The sequence below is a fragment of the Lethenteron reissneri genome, chromosome 34 (assembly GCF_015708825.2).
Source record: "Lethenteron reissneri isolate LAM-NWPU_2019-01 chromosome 34, ASM1570882v1, whole genome shotgun sequence".
Classification (NCBI taxonomy): Eukaryota; Metazoa; Chordata; class Hyperoartia; order Petromyzontiformes; family Petromyzontidae; genus Lethenteron; species Lethenteron reissneri.
In genome coordinates, this window is record NC_083812.1 from 13,502,484 (window position 1) to 13,519,573 (window position 17,090).

The 17,090-nt window shown below is 54.2% G+C and overlaps 1 protein-coding gene across 3 annotated transcripts in view; it reads right to left on the minus strand.

The window, feature by feature from the left end:
- LOC133350688 (zinc finger MIZ domain-containing protein 1-like) overlaps positions 1 to 17,090 on the minus strand; it is a 197,479-nt gene that overhangs the window by 73,587 nt on the left and 106,802 nt on the right. For all 3 annotated transcript variants that reach the window (XM_061565321.1, XM_061565320.1, XM_061565318.1), the window contains exon 2: positions 7,919 to 8,006. The gene's annotated coding sequence lies outside the window, so the exon portion shown is untranslated. The remainder of the gene's footprint in view (positions 1 to 7,918; positions 8,007 to 17,090) is intronic.

Genomic DNA, 17,090 nt, shown 5'->3' on the forward strand with positions numbered 1-17,090 from the left:
GTACATACTTACTCACAATCACACGCAGACTCACACAATCACACACACACGTACACTCATACAAAGAGCACACATATAAAGCCTTTAACAGACTTTTGGGGAAAGCGCTGTTAGACACACACGTACATTTATCCGGACGCAAACTTCAATCAATGTGCACACACATTTACACGGACACAAATTTCGACACACACTACTACTGACACTCGCACACAGACACACGTATACTCACATACATTGTTGTCATTACGCTCGTTTACCCAGGAAAGCCTCGCCGACTCCCATGACATTTTCTCAAGAGGATCCTGCCATGTTTCCGCAGTGTAGGAGGGGGGACGATAGCCGCTGTGTATAATCCCAATTGAGTCACTTGCGGTGTCATCTTGTAAAAGTTCGCCAAAATCTGGGACCGTGACATCGGCAGGCGCACGGCGACTCGACTCTTTCGAATTGACGCCACAGGCTCATGTAGCGTCCGCTGCCAAGCACATGGGCGGTATCATTGTTTAGGGTTATTAAGCGGGGGGGGGGCTGCGAGTGTTCCAACCACACCAAGGGGGGGCACGCGCTACCGCTGTGCCGCGTCACCGCACCCTGTCGCCCAGCACCCGCACAAAAAACAAAGACCCCCCCACCCCAAACCCCGTGTGGCATTAACAGGCGGTAGGGACAAGCGCTGTTAGCGAGCACCTATGAAGTCCGACATGGCACACGAGGGGGTGGGTGGCCAGCACCACGCCCGACCGCCTTTGTCTCCCCCAGTGGCGATGTTTACACATCGCACCGGGTACTCGTTTGAGGCCTAGTCGACATAGGGGAGGCCCAGGGCTGGTTCAATTAAATCGTCACTGGTGTTGGCCGTGAGCGGGAATCGAACCCGGGTCGCCAAGTTTGTAGCACGGCGCGCTAACCGCTACACCACCGCTCCCCACAGTACTCACACACACTCACACACAGTCACACACACTCACACACTCACACACTCACACACTCACTCACACACACATACACACACTCACTCACACACTGACACACACACCGCTTTCCACGCCGTTCCCTGCTCCCTACACGTCTATAGGTTTCGGAATGCCAAGGCCACGAGTCTGCCGGCAATCACGACCGATTGATAGGCGACACAGGGCAGCTGCGATTTATTTAACGAGTAAAATTTACAATTTCGCCGTGCCATGCACACACGCTTACACACCACACACGCGCACATATTCTCATGCACTCATGCACACACACTTAAAAACACATTTGCACACACTGTGCTGCACACATCCATACACACTCACGTACACTCTTTCACTCGTGCAAAAGGCATAAAACACCCCGTAGAGTCCTCTTCAGGCTGATGGGGCAAGTGTTGTTGGCCAGCACCAATGAAGGCCGCCGGTTCAGCAGCGCACGAGGGAGTGGGTGGCATGCACCACGCACGGCCGTGGTGTATGAGTGTGAGTGTCCTTACACACACTCACACTCATACACACACTCACATTCATACACTCAAACTCATACACTCACACTCATACACTCACACACACACATACACACACATACACTCATACACACACACACACTCACACACTCACTCATACACACACACACTCATACACACAGTCACATACACACACTCACTTACTCATACACACACTCATACACACACACACTCATACACACAGTCACATACACTCACACTCACTCATACACACACTCATACACACACACTCACACTCATACACACACTCACACACTCATACACACACTCATACAGACACACACACTCATACACACAGTCACATACATACACACTCACTTACTCACACACACACTCATACACACACTCATACACACACTCACATATAAAGACAAAGATCCCCCATATAGCCTTAACAGACTGTAGGGGCAAGTGCTGTTAGCGAGCACATATGAAGGCCGAAACGGTGCACGAGGGGGTGGGTGGCCAGCACCACGCCCGGCCGCCTTTGTCTCCCCAGTGGCGATGTTCACACACCGCACCAGGTACTCATTAAAGGCTGAATCGACCTAGGAGAGACCCAGGACCGGTTCAGATATTCACAACTATTTATTGCTTGTGAGCAGGAATCAAAATCGGGTCTCCAGGTTCGTAGTGCAGCATGCTAAAGCTCAAATACACACTCGTACAAACACAGATCGACACACAAACCTTCCTGTACACACATATGCACGACGTTATACGTCCTGTACGCATACAACCACGTGTATCAGCCACACACACAGACGCACTCTACACAGGTTATATATACGGGGACAGAGTGAGTGGTGAAGTGGTGACACTTTAAAGGCTCTGGGTCCGATTCTTGACCCGGGGGAATCTGTATGTTCTCTCCCCCCGTCCTGAAATTGGCTTCCTCCAGGTGCGCTGGTTTCCTCCCATACAACGCAACCCGGCATCAGCCCAAACACCCAAAACACTCACAAAAATCACCCTGCTATTGACTCAATTGGGTCCGTACATGGCAACGTTGTCTGCCCGCTGCGACGCACAATTGACAGGACCCTCCTGAAAAGCGGAGCCGAGACTCGGCGAGGCCTTCCGGGATGAACGAGCCGAATTGTAACATTGACAATCAATTCACATTCGCGTATTTTTGTGTGTTACTTTCACTTGCACGAGTTATTCTAATCGTGAAACCAACTTCTCCCGCGACAACCCCCGCCCGCGGGTTATCTTGGGGCTGCTCGAACGAGGGGAGAGGGGAGAGGTCTTTTCACGTCTCCTCCTCCTCCAAGTCTCGGTGTTGATGTTGGGCCTCGTTTCGTTATTTTATTGTTTTCACTCGACGATGATCGGTGTGTGTGGTGGGGGGTGGAGGAATTCCTCTCGCGGGTGCTGCGTCCGTGGCGACTTTCAAACTCATCTCGATTGAAAATTCATTTCTTTTTCGAGCGGTTTTTGGGTGTTTTGTTTGCTGTCGCCAGCTGGCCACGTACGGTACAAAAGAAGTTGTCTATCTCTGCGTATGTAGAGACAAAGGTACCCTGATAGACTGTCGGGGCAAGTGCCATTAGCGAGCACCTACCCGCGCCAAGTACCAGTTTAAGGCTGAGTCGACCTAGGGAAGGCGCATGACCGGTGAAGATAATCATCACTGGGTGTTGGCCGTGAGCGGGAATCGAACTCGAGTCGCCAGGTTCATAGCGCAGCGCGCAAACCACTACACCACCGCTCCCCATACACGCACACAAAGACAAAGATCCCCCATGTAGCCTTCACAGACTATAGGGGCAAGTGCTGTTAGCGAGCACCTATGCAGGCCGGAACGGTACACGAGGGGGTGGGTGGCCAGCACCACGCCCGACCGCCTTTGTCTCCCCAGTGGCGATGTTTGCACACCGTACCAGGTACTAATTTGAGGCTGAGTCGACCTAGGGGAGGCCCAGGACCGGTTCAGATAATCGTCACTGGTGTTGGCCGTGAGCGGGAATCGAACTCGAGTCGCCAGGTTCATAGCGCAGCGGCGCTAACCGCTACACCACCGCTCCCCACACATACACACAGCACACACACATGCATGCACACACATGCACGCACACGTGTGCATGCACGCACGCACACACACGGGCGCCTTGTATGCGCAGCACGCACGCCGCTCGCTCTCTTTGTCAATACCTGTTAGTGTTCAGCAGTCACCAAATCAGGCTGCTTAACTCCCCTCCGCCCCTCCCCACACCTCCCACCCACACGCCCTGATCCCCCCCCACCACCGCCACCACCGCACCGCGAGAAGAGAAATGAGACGCAGCAACCACCGCTACCTCCTCCCCTCGCCAACCCCTCAACCCCAACCCTCTCACTCACTCACCCACCCACCCCAACCCTCTTACTCACACACACACTCACTCACACCCCAACCCTCCTACTCACACACTCACTCACACCAACCCCAACCCTCTCACTCACTCACCCACCCCAACCCTCTTACTCACACACACACTCACTCACACCCCAACCCTCCTACTCACACACTCACTCACACCCACCCCAACCCTCTCACTCACTCACCCACCCCAACCCTCTTACTCACACACACACTCACTCACACCCCAACCCTCCTACTCACACACTCACTCACACCAACCCCAACCCTCTCACTCACTCACCCACCCCAACCCTCTTACTCACACACACACTCACTCACACCCCAACCCTCCTACTCACACACTCACTCACTCACTCACACCCCAACCCTCCTACTCACACACTCACTCACTCACTCACACCCCAACCCTCCTACTCACACACTCACTCACTCACTCACCCACCCCAACCCTCTTACTCACACACACACTCACTCACTCACACCCCAACCCTCTTACTCACACACACACTCACTCACACCCCAACCCTCCTACTCACACACTCACTCACTCACTCACACCCCAACCCTCCTACTCACACACTCACTCACTCACTCACACCCCAACCCTCCTACTCACACACTCACTCACTCACTCACACCCCAACCCTCCTACTCACACACTCACTCACTCACTCACCCACCCCAACCCTCTTACTCACACACACACTCACTCACACCCCAACCCTCTTACTCACACACACACTCACTCACACCCCAACCCTCCTACTCACACACTCACTCACACCAACCCCAACTCTCTTACTGTGTGGGGTTTGTGTGTGTGTGTGGGGCGTGTGTGTGGGGGGTGTGTGTGTGTGGTGTGTGTGTGGGGTGTGTGTGTGGGGCGTGTGTGTGGGGGGTGTGTGTGTGGTGTGTGTGGGGTGTGTGTGTGGGGTGTGTGTGTGTGGGGGGTGTGTGTGTATATATACAGTGTCTGTGTGTATCTGTGTGGGTGGTGGGGAGCGGTAGTGTGGTGGTTAGCGCGCTCTACTGCGAACCTGGCCACTCGGGGTCGTATGTGCGGTATCTGTCCGTGTGTGTCTGTGCGTCCGTGTGTGTCTGTGCGTCTGTGTGCGTCTGTGTGTGTCTGCCTGTGTGACCACTCTGCCTGTGGTGTGAGTGAGCTGTCGTAAGAAGGGTGGGGGCTGAGAAGCCACGGGGGGAGGAGAGGGAGGCAGGGAGCGATGGAGAGGGAGGGGAGCGAGAGCGCGAGAGAAGCAGATGTAATCACAGGCGAGAGAAGATGGTGCTCTCTCTGTTCCACACACACACACGCAAAGACAAAGACCACCTGTATAGCCTTTAACATACTGCCGGGGCAAGTGCTGTCAGCGCGGCACGCGAGTGGGTGGGTGGGTAGCACCACGCCCGGCCGTATTTGTCTCCGCAGTGGCGATGTTTACACATCGCACCTGATAACCATTTGAGGATTTGAGGCCGAGTCGACTTATGAGGGGGGGGGGGCCCAGGACCGGTTCAGATATTTGTCACCGATGTTGGAAGCCAGGAGCGCAGCGCGCTAACCACTGCACCACCGCTCCACACGCAGACACACACACACGGCGAATCATATCGCGTGTGAGCAGACGGGTAAGCAGGCTGGGTGGGCAATGCAGAGTGAGTGTGTGTGTGAGTGTGTGTGTGTCTGAGTGTGTGTCTGAGTGTGTGTGTGTGTGAGTGTCTGAGTGTGTGTGTGAGTGTGTGTGTGAGTGTGTGTGTGAGTGTGTGTGTGAGTGTGTGTGTGTCTGAGTGTGTGTGTGAGTGTGTGTGTGAGTGTCTGAGTGTGTGTGTGTGTGAGTGTGTGTGTGTCTGTGTGTGAGTGTGTGTGTGAGTGTGTGAGTGTGTCTGAGTGTGTGTGAGTGTGTGTGTGAGAGTGTGTGTGTGAGTGTGTGTGTGTGTTTACTCGACGATCAATTAATTAAACGGCCCAGAACTCCGACGCAGAGAATACTTATGAGGCCAATGTGTGTGTAACATTACACGCGCCACTCGTGCACACGCACACACTCACCAACACCACTCTCTCACACACTCACCAACACACTCACCAACACACCAACACACTCACCAACACAGACTCTCACTCACCAACACGCTCACCACCAACACACTCTCTCACACACCAACACGCTCACCAACACCACTCTCTCACACACCAACACACTCTCTCACACACTCACCAACACAGACTCTCACTCACCAACACACTCACCAACAACACTCCCACACACCAACACACTCACCAACACACCAACACGCTCACCAACAACCACACACCAACACACTCACTAACACACTCACCAACACACTCACCAACACACTCTCTCACACACCAACACGCTCACCAACAACACTCCCACACACCAACACACTCACACACTGACCAACACAGACTCTCACACACCAACACGCTCACCACCACACTCACCAACAGACTCCCACACACCACACTCACCAACACCACTCTCTCACTCACCAACACGCTCACCAACACGCCTCTCTCACTCACCAACACGCTCACCAACACCACTCTCTCACTCACCAACACGCTCACCAACACACCAATGCATACACACGCTCGACTCATAGGACTCACGCTCCCCCCGTATAGCCTCGCTGTTAGCGAGCACCTATGATGGCCAGCACCACACTCGGCCCCACCACGCACACACGCACAGCTACGAGCACACACGCACAGCTACGCGCACACACGCACAGCTACGCGCACACACGCACACCTACGAGCACACACGCACAGCTACGAGCACACACGCACACCTACGAGCACACACGCACACCTACGCGCACACACGCACACCTACGCGCACACACGCACAGCTACGAGCACACACGCACAGCTACGAGCACACACGCACACCTACGAGCACACACGCACACCTACGCGCACACACGCACACCTACGCGCACACACGCACAGCTACGCGCACACACGCACACCTACGAGCACACACGCACAGCTACGCGCACACACGCACAGCTACGAGCACACACGCACACCTACGAGCACACACGCACACCTACGCGCACACACGCACACCTACGCGCACACACGCACACCTACGCGCACACACGCACACCTACGCGCACACACGCACACCTACGCGCACACACGCACAGCTACGAGCACACACGCACACCTACGAGCACACACGCACAGCTACGCGCACACACGCACACCTACGCGCACACACGCATCGCCACGTGCCAAGCCGTGCTCAGGCTATCGGAGCCGGTGCCGTTCGCGACACCGGCCGGGGGAAAGGCGTGAGCGCCCGGCCGTCTTTGTCTCTCTCCGCGGTGGCCTGCGGCCTTCATACATATTCTGTTGTTCGCATCGTGGTGGGTGGTGGTTGGGGGGTGGGCGTGGGGGTGGGGGCCGGCGGGGTTGAGCGGCGGCGCCGATGCAGATAACGCGGGAGGCGCCGCTGCTGCCGCTGCTGCTGCCGCTGCTGCACCGAGCCAAGTCGGCGGTGGTGGTGGTGAGGGGCTGCCTCGCGCCGATTGTCCACGATGCGGGTAGAGAGGGGCGGCGGCGGTGGGCGGAATGGAGGGAGTGGGGGTGTGGGTAGGGGGTGTGGGGGGGGGGTGTGGAAGTGTGTGTGTGTGGAAGGGTGTGTGGGAGTGTGTGGGGGTGTGTGTGTGTGTGTAGGTGCGTGTGGGTGTGTGTGGGGTTGTGCGTGTGTGTGGGTGGGTGTCTGTGGGTGGGTGTCTGTGGATGTGTCTGTGGGTGTGTGTCTGTGGGTGTGTGTCTGTAGGTGTGTGTGGGTTTGTGTGGGTGTATGTATGTGTGGGTGTGTGTGGGTTTGTGTGGGTGTGTGTATGTGTGAGTGTGGGGGTGTGCGTGTGTGTGTGTGGTGTGAGTGTGGGGGTGTGTCTGTGGGTGTGTGTCTGTGGGTGTGTGTGGGTGTGTGTCTGTGGGTGTGTGTGGGTTTGTGTGGGTGTGTGTATGTGTGGGTGTGTGTGGGTGAGTGTGGGGGTGTGCGTGGTACCTGTAAGACTGCTGGTTTAGTATGGGTGCCGTGTAAACCACATGGCACCCGCACCCCACCGCGCCAGGCACACCGCTCAGGAAAGCTCCTAGCAGACACAACGCAGCCACGACCACTCTCATTAACAACACAAAGACAAAGATCCCCGTGTAACCTCTCACAGACTTCGAGGGCAAGTGCTATTGCTGACAGAACCACACCCGGCCGCCTTTGTCACCCCAATTATGATGTTGACACAATGCATCGCGTGCTCATTTGAGCCGACCTCGGGGAGGCACGCACTCGGCAACGCACACCCCACCATGCACACCACACTCGTCACACACCCACCACACCAACCATGCACACCACACCACACTCACCAACACACCCACCATGCACCCACCCCACCATGCACACCACACCATGCACCCACCCCACACCACACGCCACCATGCACACCACACACTCACCAACACACACACCCACCATGCACACCACACCACACTCGTGCACCATCGTGGACATCCCGTCAGCGAACTAAAAACTAAACTAATTAGACGACTTTATTTTATTTTACCAGGCAAGGCCCACTGAGCTATGTAGCTATTTTTTTCAGAAGCGACCTGGCCACAAGTGATAACGGAGTGGCTTATCTTGTGGACATTTGTAACAACCACATACTCTGAAGACGCGATGTTCATTCCAAACGTGGAGGGGGAAAACCGGAGGACCCGGAGAAAAATCCACGCGACCACAGGGAGAGAGACTCGCAAACACGGCAGGCGTTACAGGGTCAGGAGATCGAGCCCACGACCTCCTGCATGCCGGGCCAGGTAGTTCACATCTCGCCACCACGGGGTCCCGAGCACTGCAATTACAGTCGACAATGAAGCCTGTGTCGGTCTCTAACCAATATTGTTACAATGACAGTAAAGGAATAATTACATTAACGAGTCCGTTAATTAAACCCCCATTGCCTGCGTCTGGAAACTACGCATTTGCATTTTCCGACTCCACACACACACAGACACGTTCATCCGCGCTAAATCCAACTGCTCAAATTACTGCCGCAGGTGAAACCTCCAATTAGCGCGGTTGGCTACGTACGGTGCGAAAGAAGTCCAATATCATGCGCACGCACAAAACCATCCCCCACCGTACACGCGCGGAGCAACGCGCGACCGGCTGCGTATTGACACCCCGCTCTCAATCCACTGCTGGATGATGACCCCCCCCCCCTTGCCCCTTGCCGGTGGTGAGGTTGGAAGCACGCGTCACCGAGGTGGGTCAACGTGGCTCTGTGGTTCACGAGACGCGGCGCGTCAACTCGGCGCTTTGTCAGGCGCCGTGTGACGTCGCGGACCAGAGGCGCGGACGATTTGCCAAGAAAGCGGAACGGTAGAAGCTTGCCGAGCGCGCAGCGAAGTCAAGCGGGAAGCAGGGGGGGGGAGTGAGATGCGCGCTGGGAATTGCACCGAGGGACAGGACGAGGAGGGCGCCACGGACGAGCGGACTGGCGCAAGGAAGAGACGTCACGGCGACTTGAATAAAAGTCTAACGAATGAGCTGGTGGTGATGTGTTGGCAGCGGTGCACAAGCACAAACAACAACACAACTCAACACAACCGTCACCAACAACGCAAATTGAGAACTAAAAATATAAAATAGGCAACGTTTCGGGTAATGACCCTTCTTCACAGTGCACACCTCTCCGGCCTCTCTATGCGCTGTGAATTTGGTCCGTTGCCGGATATGTCGCCTTTTACACACACATATATAGAACACATATACAATATATATATATATAACTGGCGACGAAGTGGCTTATAACAGTGTACATTTATAGCAACCAAACACTCCAAGCGTATGTTCATTCTAAATGTGTCTGGAAAAAACCAGAAGGGGCCGGAGAAAAATCCACACGACCCACGGGAGAGAGAGACACGCACAGTCCAAATATACAGCAGCAGCAGGCGTCAGGGTCGGGGTCGAGCCCACTGACCTCCTGCACACCAGGCGAGGGAGTTAACATCTCCGTGGTGAGAGACACACAAAGTCCCAAATATACAGCAGCAGGCCGTCAAGGTCGGGGTCGAGCCCACGACCGCCCGTGTACCGGGCGAGGTAGGTCAACATCTCGCAGCGCGCGAGAGGTGGTCGTGAAGGCGTGTATCATCACGCATTATCTCTCCACTTAATCTCCGGCGCTCCCTCCCACCGCTCGCTCGGGCTCCCACGTGTCGCGATTGTAATGACACGAGACGCACACACACATGACACGAGAGGCGCACACACACACACGCAGCGACGACGACGGCGGGACGATTCCCCAGCTGGTTGGGGAGTAGAGAGAGTTTAGGGGGGGGGGGGGTGCAAGTGGTTTATTTGTTTCAAGAGTGTCGATTATTAGAAGGCCGGCACGGCACATGAAGGATGGAGCCAGGAGTGGCGGCTTTAGTCAGCACCAAGCCTGGGCCGTCTCTGTCCTGGTGATATTTACACGCGCACACACAATGCACCAGGTGCTCATTTGTGGTTGAGTCGACTTAGGGGGATGCCCAGGAAAGGTTCAGATATTACTTGGTCACTTGATCATTACCAAGGGTGGATGGATCTGCACCCTTGGTAACCCCTGCACCCCCCCCCCCAACCCCTGTGCCTCCCAGATCCCCCCTCCTGCCAACAGTGCCGGATTAAGCTCGTGTGGGGCCTATAGCATTTGTTATAAAGAAGCCCTAAATAAATAAATAAACACTAATATTAAAATACACGAACGTTTTACTTGCATAGTTAAGTTATTGCATTTTTTTCATTTGCTATGCAGCCCAAATAATACGACAAATTGCTAACCCTAAGTTGAAGGCAGTAAAGTACTATAGTAATAGAGCAAATGCTGGTATCACTGAACCGGAATTGATAGCTTGAAAGCATTTAGCGCGGGGCCCTTGAAAGTGCGGGGCCCGTAGCTACATATGTAGCAGCTACTACAAGTGCGTAGCTACTACATATGTAGTAGCTGCTACATATGTAGTAGCTACTACATATGTCGCTACTTGTGCTACTGGGATAATCCGGCACCGACTCCCAACCCTCATTAGCAAACGCCCCCCCCCCCAACGCCACTCGCTGAAGTGTCACGATTCAGTGTCGATGCAAACCCGATGCAAGTGGCTATTCTTACTTCTTACATCGTGGTTAATGTAGCGGCCACTAGTGGCTGCACGAGTCACCTGTGCCCATTGCACACACCACATACACGCCGATCAATGTTGATTCTTTACGCACGATTTCCACGCACGTATCGTGGGCCACTGACATCGACCGACGAATCGGTATCAGCATTTTAACCGGCTGCTCCCTTTGGGCTGAGTCAACCTAAGAGAGGTCCGCGCCAGTGTTGAAGATACTGAACGCTAAATCGCGATGATCATAATGGCCTAGAGATGACACTTATGCAAACACGCACACACATTGAAACGTGTTTACACGAACAAACACACGTATACATTCACACGCCCACACTCACATTTGTACAGACAAATATTTACACAAATGCATTTTGCAAATGCACTCATCTGCAGACACACTGACAGAGAACACAGATATTTACACACACACACACACATACGCACGTTAACTTAAACAGGCAAAGTTCACGTACAAAAGACAAAGGTCCCCCATGTAGCCTTTCGACAGGCCGTTGGAGGCAAGTGCTGTTGGTGAGCACGAATGAAGGCCAACACGGCCAGTGGGCAGCACCCCGCCCGGCTGCCTGTATCTCCCCCCAGTGCTGTTTCCACACCGAGTCAACCTAGAGGAGGCCCAGGACCGGTCACAGATATTTGTCACCGATGTCGGCTGCGGGCGGAAATCGAACTCAGGTCGCCGATTTTGCCGCGCACCGCGCTAAACCACTGCACGACCGCTCCCCGCGCACACACACAGACACACAGACACACAAGCAATCACTCAAATATACTGCAGACGCACATTCACACAGATACATGAAGACATGCAACATTAGCGCGCGCGCACACACGCAGGTACACACGCAGATACAAACACACGGACACTTGCACTTGCATAGGCACACGCACAAATATAGAGACACACACACGCGCATGCATGCAGGCTCACATACAGGCGGCGCGCGCGCGCACACACACGCGCCTAAACCAGATTATTCCTGTGCTCTGTAGGATTAAACGCAAGGCTGAGGGGGAAAGCGAGAGGGGAAAATGAGAATGAGGGAGCGGGGAGAGGTGTGAGAGAGAGCGAGGGAGGGAGAGCAAGGGGTGGGGAGACAGAGAGAGCGGTAGAGAGAGAGATGTATGGAGCTGTGTGGAGGCACCAGGGGAGAGTGAGAGTCCATAGAGTGGAGACACCTCAGAGACAGAGTTTGCGAGAGAAGGCGAGCGAGCGAGAGAGCAGTGACAGACTAAGCGGAGGAAGCTACCAAAGAGAGCCGACGTCAAAGACCGCCGTACCGCTCGCTCAAGTCAGCCAACGACTTGAGCGAGGTCAGATGAATGACCCCTCCCTCTGCTTCCGCTCAATTGTGATCACACGCACCACGAACTGTCGCCCCCCTTCCCCGTACGGGCAGACCGGTGATGTCCGATCGCAGGCCACGTGCCGAGACACCTCGTGGCACACAGAGACAGCTGCCCGGGGGTGGGGGGGGGGGGCCCGGCCCCCTTCCAAACGTGTTGAGAAGAGACGTGACGATGTAACAACAACAAACACACACGCTCCGAGTCGCCCCGGCGTACAGGAAATGACGGACGGGCTCGGCCAGATCGTGGTTATCGCCGTTTATCGACTGCGGTCCGCGTGTCGAACCGTCGTCTCTTCCATCGTCGGAATGAAAAGCCCCCCGCGAGTTGCGTCGACTCCCCGGCGGCTCTGTTACGTGGAGGACCGCACGCGCACACGCACGCAGACGTCTGGTTTCTATTCTATTCTTGCGAGTGATGGCAATGTGTGTCAGGGGCCACGAGGTGCCAACGTCGAGGTCTGCCAGCCACGACGCGAGAGCCTTCAGGACGGAGAGTGGAGTCTGTTGTTTTTTATTTTACCCTTGTAAGGCCCACTGAGCTACATAACTCTTTTTTCAGAAGCGACCTGGACACAAATGATAGCTCAACCAAGTGGCTTATCGCGTGGACATGCATAGCAGCCAAATACTCTAAACGCGTGATGTTGATTCTAAATGTGGAGGGGAAAACCGGAGGACCTGGAGATAAATTCACGCGACCAAATATACAGCAGAGGTCAGAGTCTGGATCGAACCCACGACCACCTGTCATGTGACGCAAAGGCATGCTGGGAGGAGCGGCCCCGATCTTCACAACCGCATTTTCTGTCACCGTACGTGTGTGTTTATGATTAGGTCGACTCAGCCTTAAACGAGTACCTGATAGCGGTGTGTAAACATCGCCACTAGGGAGACAAAGACGGCCAGGCGTGGTGCTGCCCCCCCCCACCCCCTCGTGTGCCGCGCCGGCCTTCATAGGTGCTCGCTAACAGCACTTGCCCCAACAGTCTGTTGAGGCTACACGGGGGATCTTTGTCTTTGTGTTGAGTATTCATCTTGAAGGACTCTCTCCACTCTGACCTCTCACTCTGCTCCCTCTCTCGTCAACTGTGTGTGCCCTCTCTCTCTCTCACCTCCCTCCCCTCTGGTGATCACCACTCTTCTCTCTCTCTCCTCTAATCCACTTCTCGTTTACACTTTACCCCCCCCCGCTCCACTCATTATCTCCCAAACCTTCACCCCCCCCCCACCCCTCTTCTCCTCTCTCCTCTTTCTCCGCTCATTTCTCCACTCCACCCTCGTGTCGTCGTTCCCCCCCCCCCTCCAGCCGTGCCCTCTTCCCTCTTGGTGGATGAGTTCGGCATAAATTAGTTGGGGGTGTGCGTGATTTTTGTTTTGTTTTGTTACAGCCGAAGATGAAGGGCGGAGGGGGAAGAGCAGTCGAGAGAGAGTGAGAAGAAGGGGGGGGGGGAGTGTTTAAGAGCGAGGAGAGAGAGTGGGGAGACGGTGGGGTGGGAGCAGGGGGAGGTTGGGGGGGGGGGCGATGGGCAATTTTTAACACCCGCCAGCTATTTATAACGGGAAGCCACCCAGAGGACACAAGTGACAAAGACAAAGATCCCCGTATAGCCTTAACAGACTGTTGAGGCAAGTGCTGTTGGCGAGTAGAGGCGGTAGGTGGGTGGGTGGCAGCACCAACGCCCGGCCGCCTTTGTCTCCCAAGGGGCAATGTTTTTTTACAGTCACTCATTTGAGGCTGAGTCGACCTCGGGGAGGCCCAGGACCGGTTCAGATAATCGTCAGCGGTGAGCTGGAATTGAGCCCGGGTCGCCGGATTTGTAGCGCAGCTGCGCTAATTGCTGCACGACCGCTCCCCACTCTCGCCATGACAAAGAGCCCCCCCCCCCCCCCATAGCCTTCATAGACTTTCGGGGCAAGTGCTGTTAGCGAGTGGCACCTATGAAAGCCGGCACAGGCACACGAGTTGGTGGGTGATCAGCACCACGCCCGGCCTCCTTTGTCTCCGCAGCGGCGATGTTTACACACCGCACCAGGTACTGATTTGAGGCTGAGTCGACCTAGGAGAAGCCCAGGACCGGTTCATAAAATCGTCACCGGTGTTGGCCGTGAGCGGGAATCGAACTCGGGTCGCCGGGTTCGTAGCGCTAACCGCTACACCACCGCTCCCCCTACACACAAAGACAAAGATCCCCCGTATAGCCTTAACAGACTGTAGGGGCAAGTGCTGTTAACTAGCACACACACAGACACGCACACACAGACACACGCACAAAACCACCGTGCACACCCGGCACGCATTCAAGCAGCAGCAGCAGCAGGAGTTGGCCCCAGACAACCCCGACCACGTGAACAACCCAGCCGAGCCAGTCCAGCAAGTGAGCTCCACACGCCCGCAGCTTCCTCCCCATCAGCGTAGCAGCAGCAACAGCAGAAGCTCTTGAGCCACTCGGCAGCGTGTGCAAGGTGGTGGTGCGGGAGGTGGTGGCGCCTCTTCTTATAAGTGGCATTCGTGTTCCTGATGCCAATGAATGAGTTCCCATCCGCGTTCAAATTCGCTTGTTAACTTTCAATGGGCATTTTGGGAATACGGACAGAGGCCTTTAAATGTCGTTAAATTCTCGGGATAATAATAATAAAATGCTGCACTATTAATGCTATTAACGATAACGCGTCGATGATAACGTCGCATTAATGTTGCTTTCACTGACGGAGGCCTGTGGATGGTTCTCGACACTATTATTGTTGGGTACTGTGCTAAAAGCAGAAACAAACAACAACAACGGAGACAAACAACAACAACAACGAAGACAAACAACAACAACAACGGAGACAGACAACAACAACGGAGACAAACAACAACAAAGACAAACAACAACAACGGAGACAGACAACGAGACGAGCAATCAACTCTGGAATCGATCGATGGATACGTGTCCCTATTTAATCTTTGCGTTGCCCGCTAAATGATATCGGGCAGCAGGAGCGGTGGCGCAGTGGTTAGCACACCGAATGGCGACCACCGCGCGAGTCAGTGGTCGACCCCACCCTTGCACTGGCCGGCGTGGTGAACTATGGTCAAGCGACCCCATCCCCATGATGCCTGGAAGGCCTGCGGAGGGCTTCCATCCAGCGGTGTAAAAAAGCATGAGCAGTGGCGAGGTGTGTGTAAGATGAGTGTGTGTGTAAGTGGAGTGTGTGTGTGTAAGTGGAGTGTGTATGTGTAAGGAGTGTGTGTGTGTAAGTGGAGTGTGTATGTGTAAGGAGTGTGTGTGTGTAAGTGGAGTGTGTATGTGTAAGGAGTGTGTGTGTGTAAGTGGAGTGTGTGTAAGTGTAAGGAGTGTGTGTGTAAGTGGAGTGTGTGTGTGTAAGTGGAGTGTGTGTGTGTGTGTGTAAGTGGTGTGTGTGTGTGTAAGTGGAGTGTGTAAGGAGTGTGTGTGTAAGCAGAGTGTGTGTAAGATGTGTGTGTAAGGAGTGTGTGTAAGTGGAGTGTGTGTAAGTGTAAGGAGTGTGTGTAAGTGGAGTGTGTGTAAGTGTAAGGAGTGTGTGTGTAAGTGGAAGGTGTGTGTGTAAGTGGAGTGTGTATAAGTGGAGTGTGTGTGTGTAAGGAGTGTATAAGTAGAGTGTGTGTGTGTAAGTAGAGTGTGTATGTGTAAGGAGTGTGTGTGTGTGTGTAAGGAGTGTGTGTAAGTGGAGGGTGTGTGTGTAAGGAGTGTGTGTAGTGGAGGGTGTGTGTGTAAGCAGTGTGTGTGTATAAGTGGAGTGTGTAAGGAGTGTGTGTAAGATGAGTGTGTGTGTAAGATTGGAGTGTGTGCGTAAGCAGAGTGTGTGTGTAAAAGTGGAGTGTGTGTGCGTGTAAGGGGAGTGTGTGTGCGTGTAAGGGGGGTGTGTGTGCGTGTAAGGGGAGTGTGTGTGTAAAATGTGTGTGTGTGTAAGAGTGTGTGTGTGTAAGGAGTGTGTGTGTAAGTAGAGTGTGTGTGTGTAAGTGGAGTAGTGTATGGAGTGTGTGTGTGTAAGCGGAGTGTGTGTAAGTGGAGTGTGTGTAAGTGGAGTGTGTGTGTGTGTGTTCCCCACGTTCATAGTGACACGGACACAATTAGCACACGGAATGGGCTCGGAGAGTTCACAACACAGCAGGTGCGTCGTGATCTGTCACACACACAGCACAGTCAACACACACAGAGTACACACACAAAGTACACACACACACACAGAGTACACACAGTATACACACACAGTACACACACACAGTACACACAGTGTACAGAGTACACACACAGTGCACACACAAAGTACACACACACAGTGCACACACACACAGAGTACACACAGTGTACACACACAAAGTACACACACACAGTGCACACACAAAGTACACCCACAGAGTATACACACACAGAGTATACACACACAGAGTACACACACACAGTGTACACACACACATGTACACGCGTCGCAAACCACAGGCCGTGCTTTGTTTATGATTAACAAATAACGCGATGCACTAGCACGGCTCGACACAAAATAACATTCACCACCAGTCTCGACTTAGTCACAAGTGTTCTTAACTACAGCCCTATCGCGCACACACACACACTCATACCAACACACGCACACACAACACCCGCCACACAC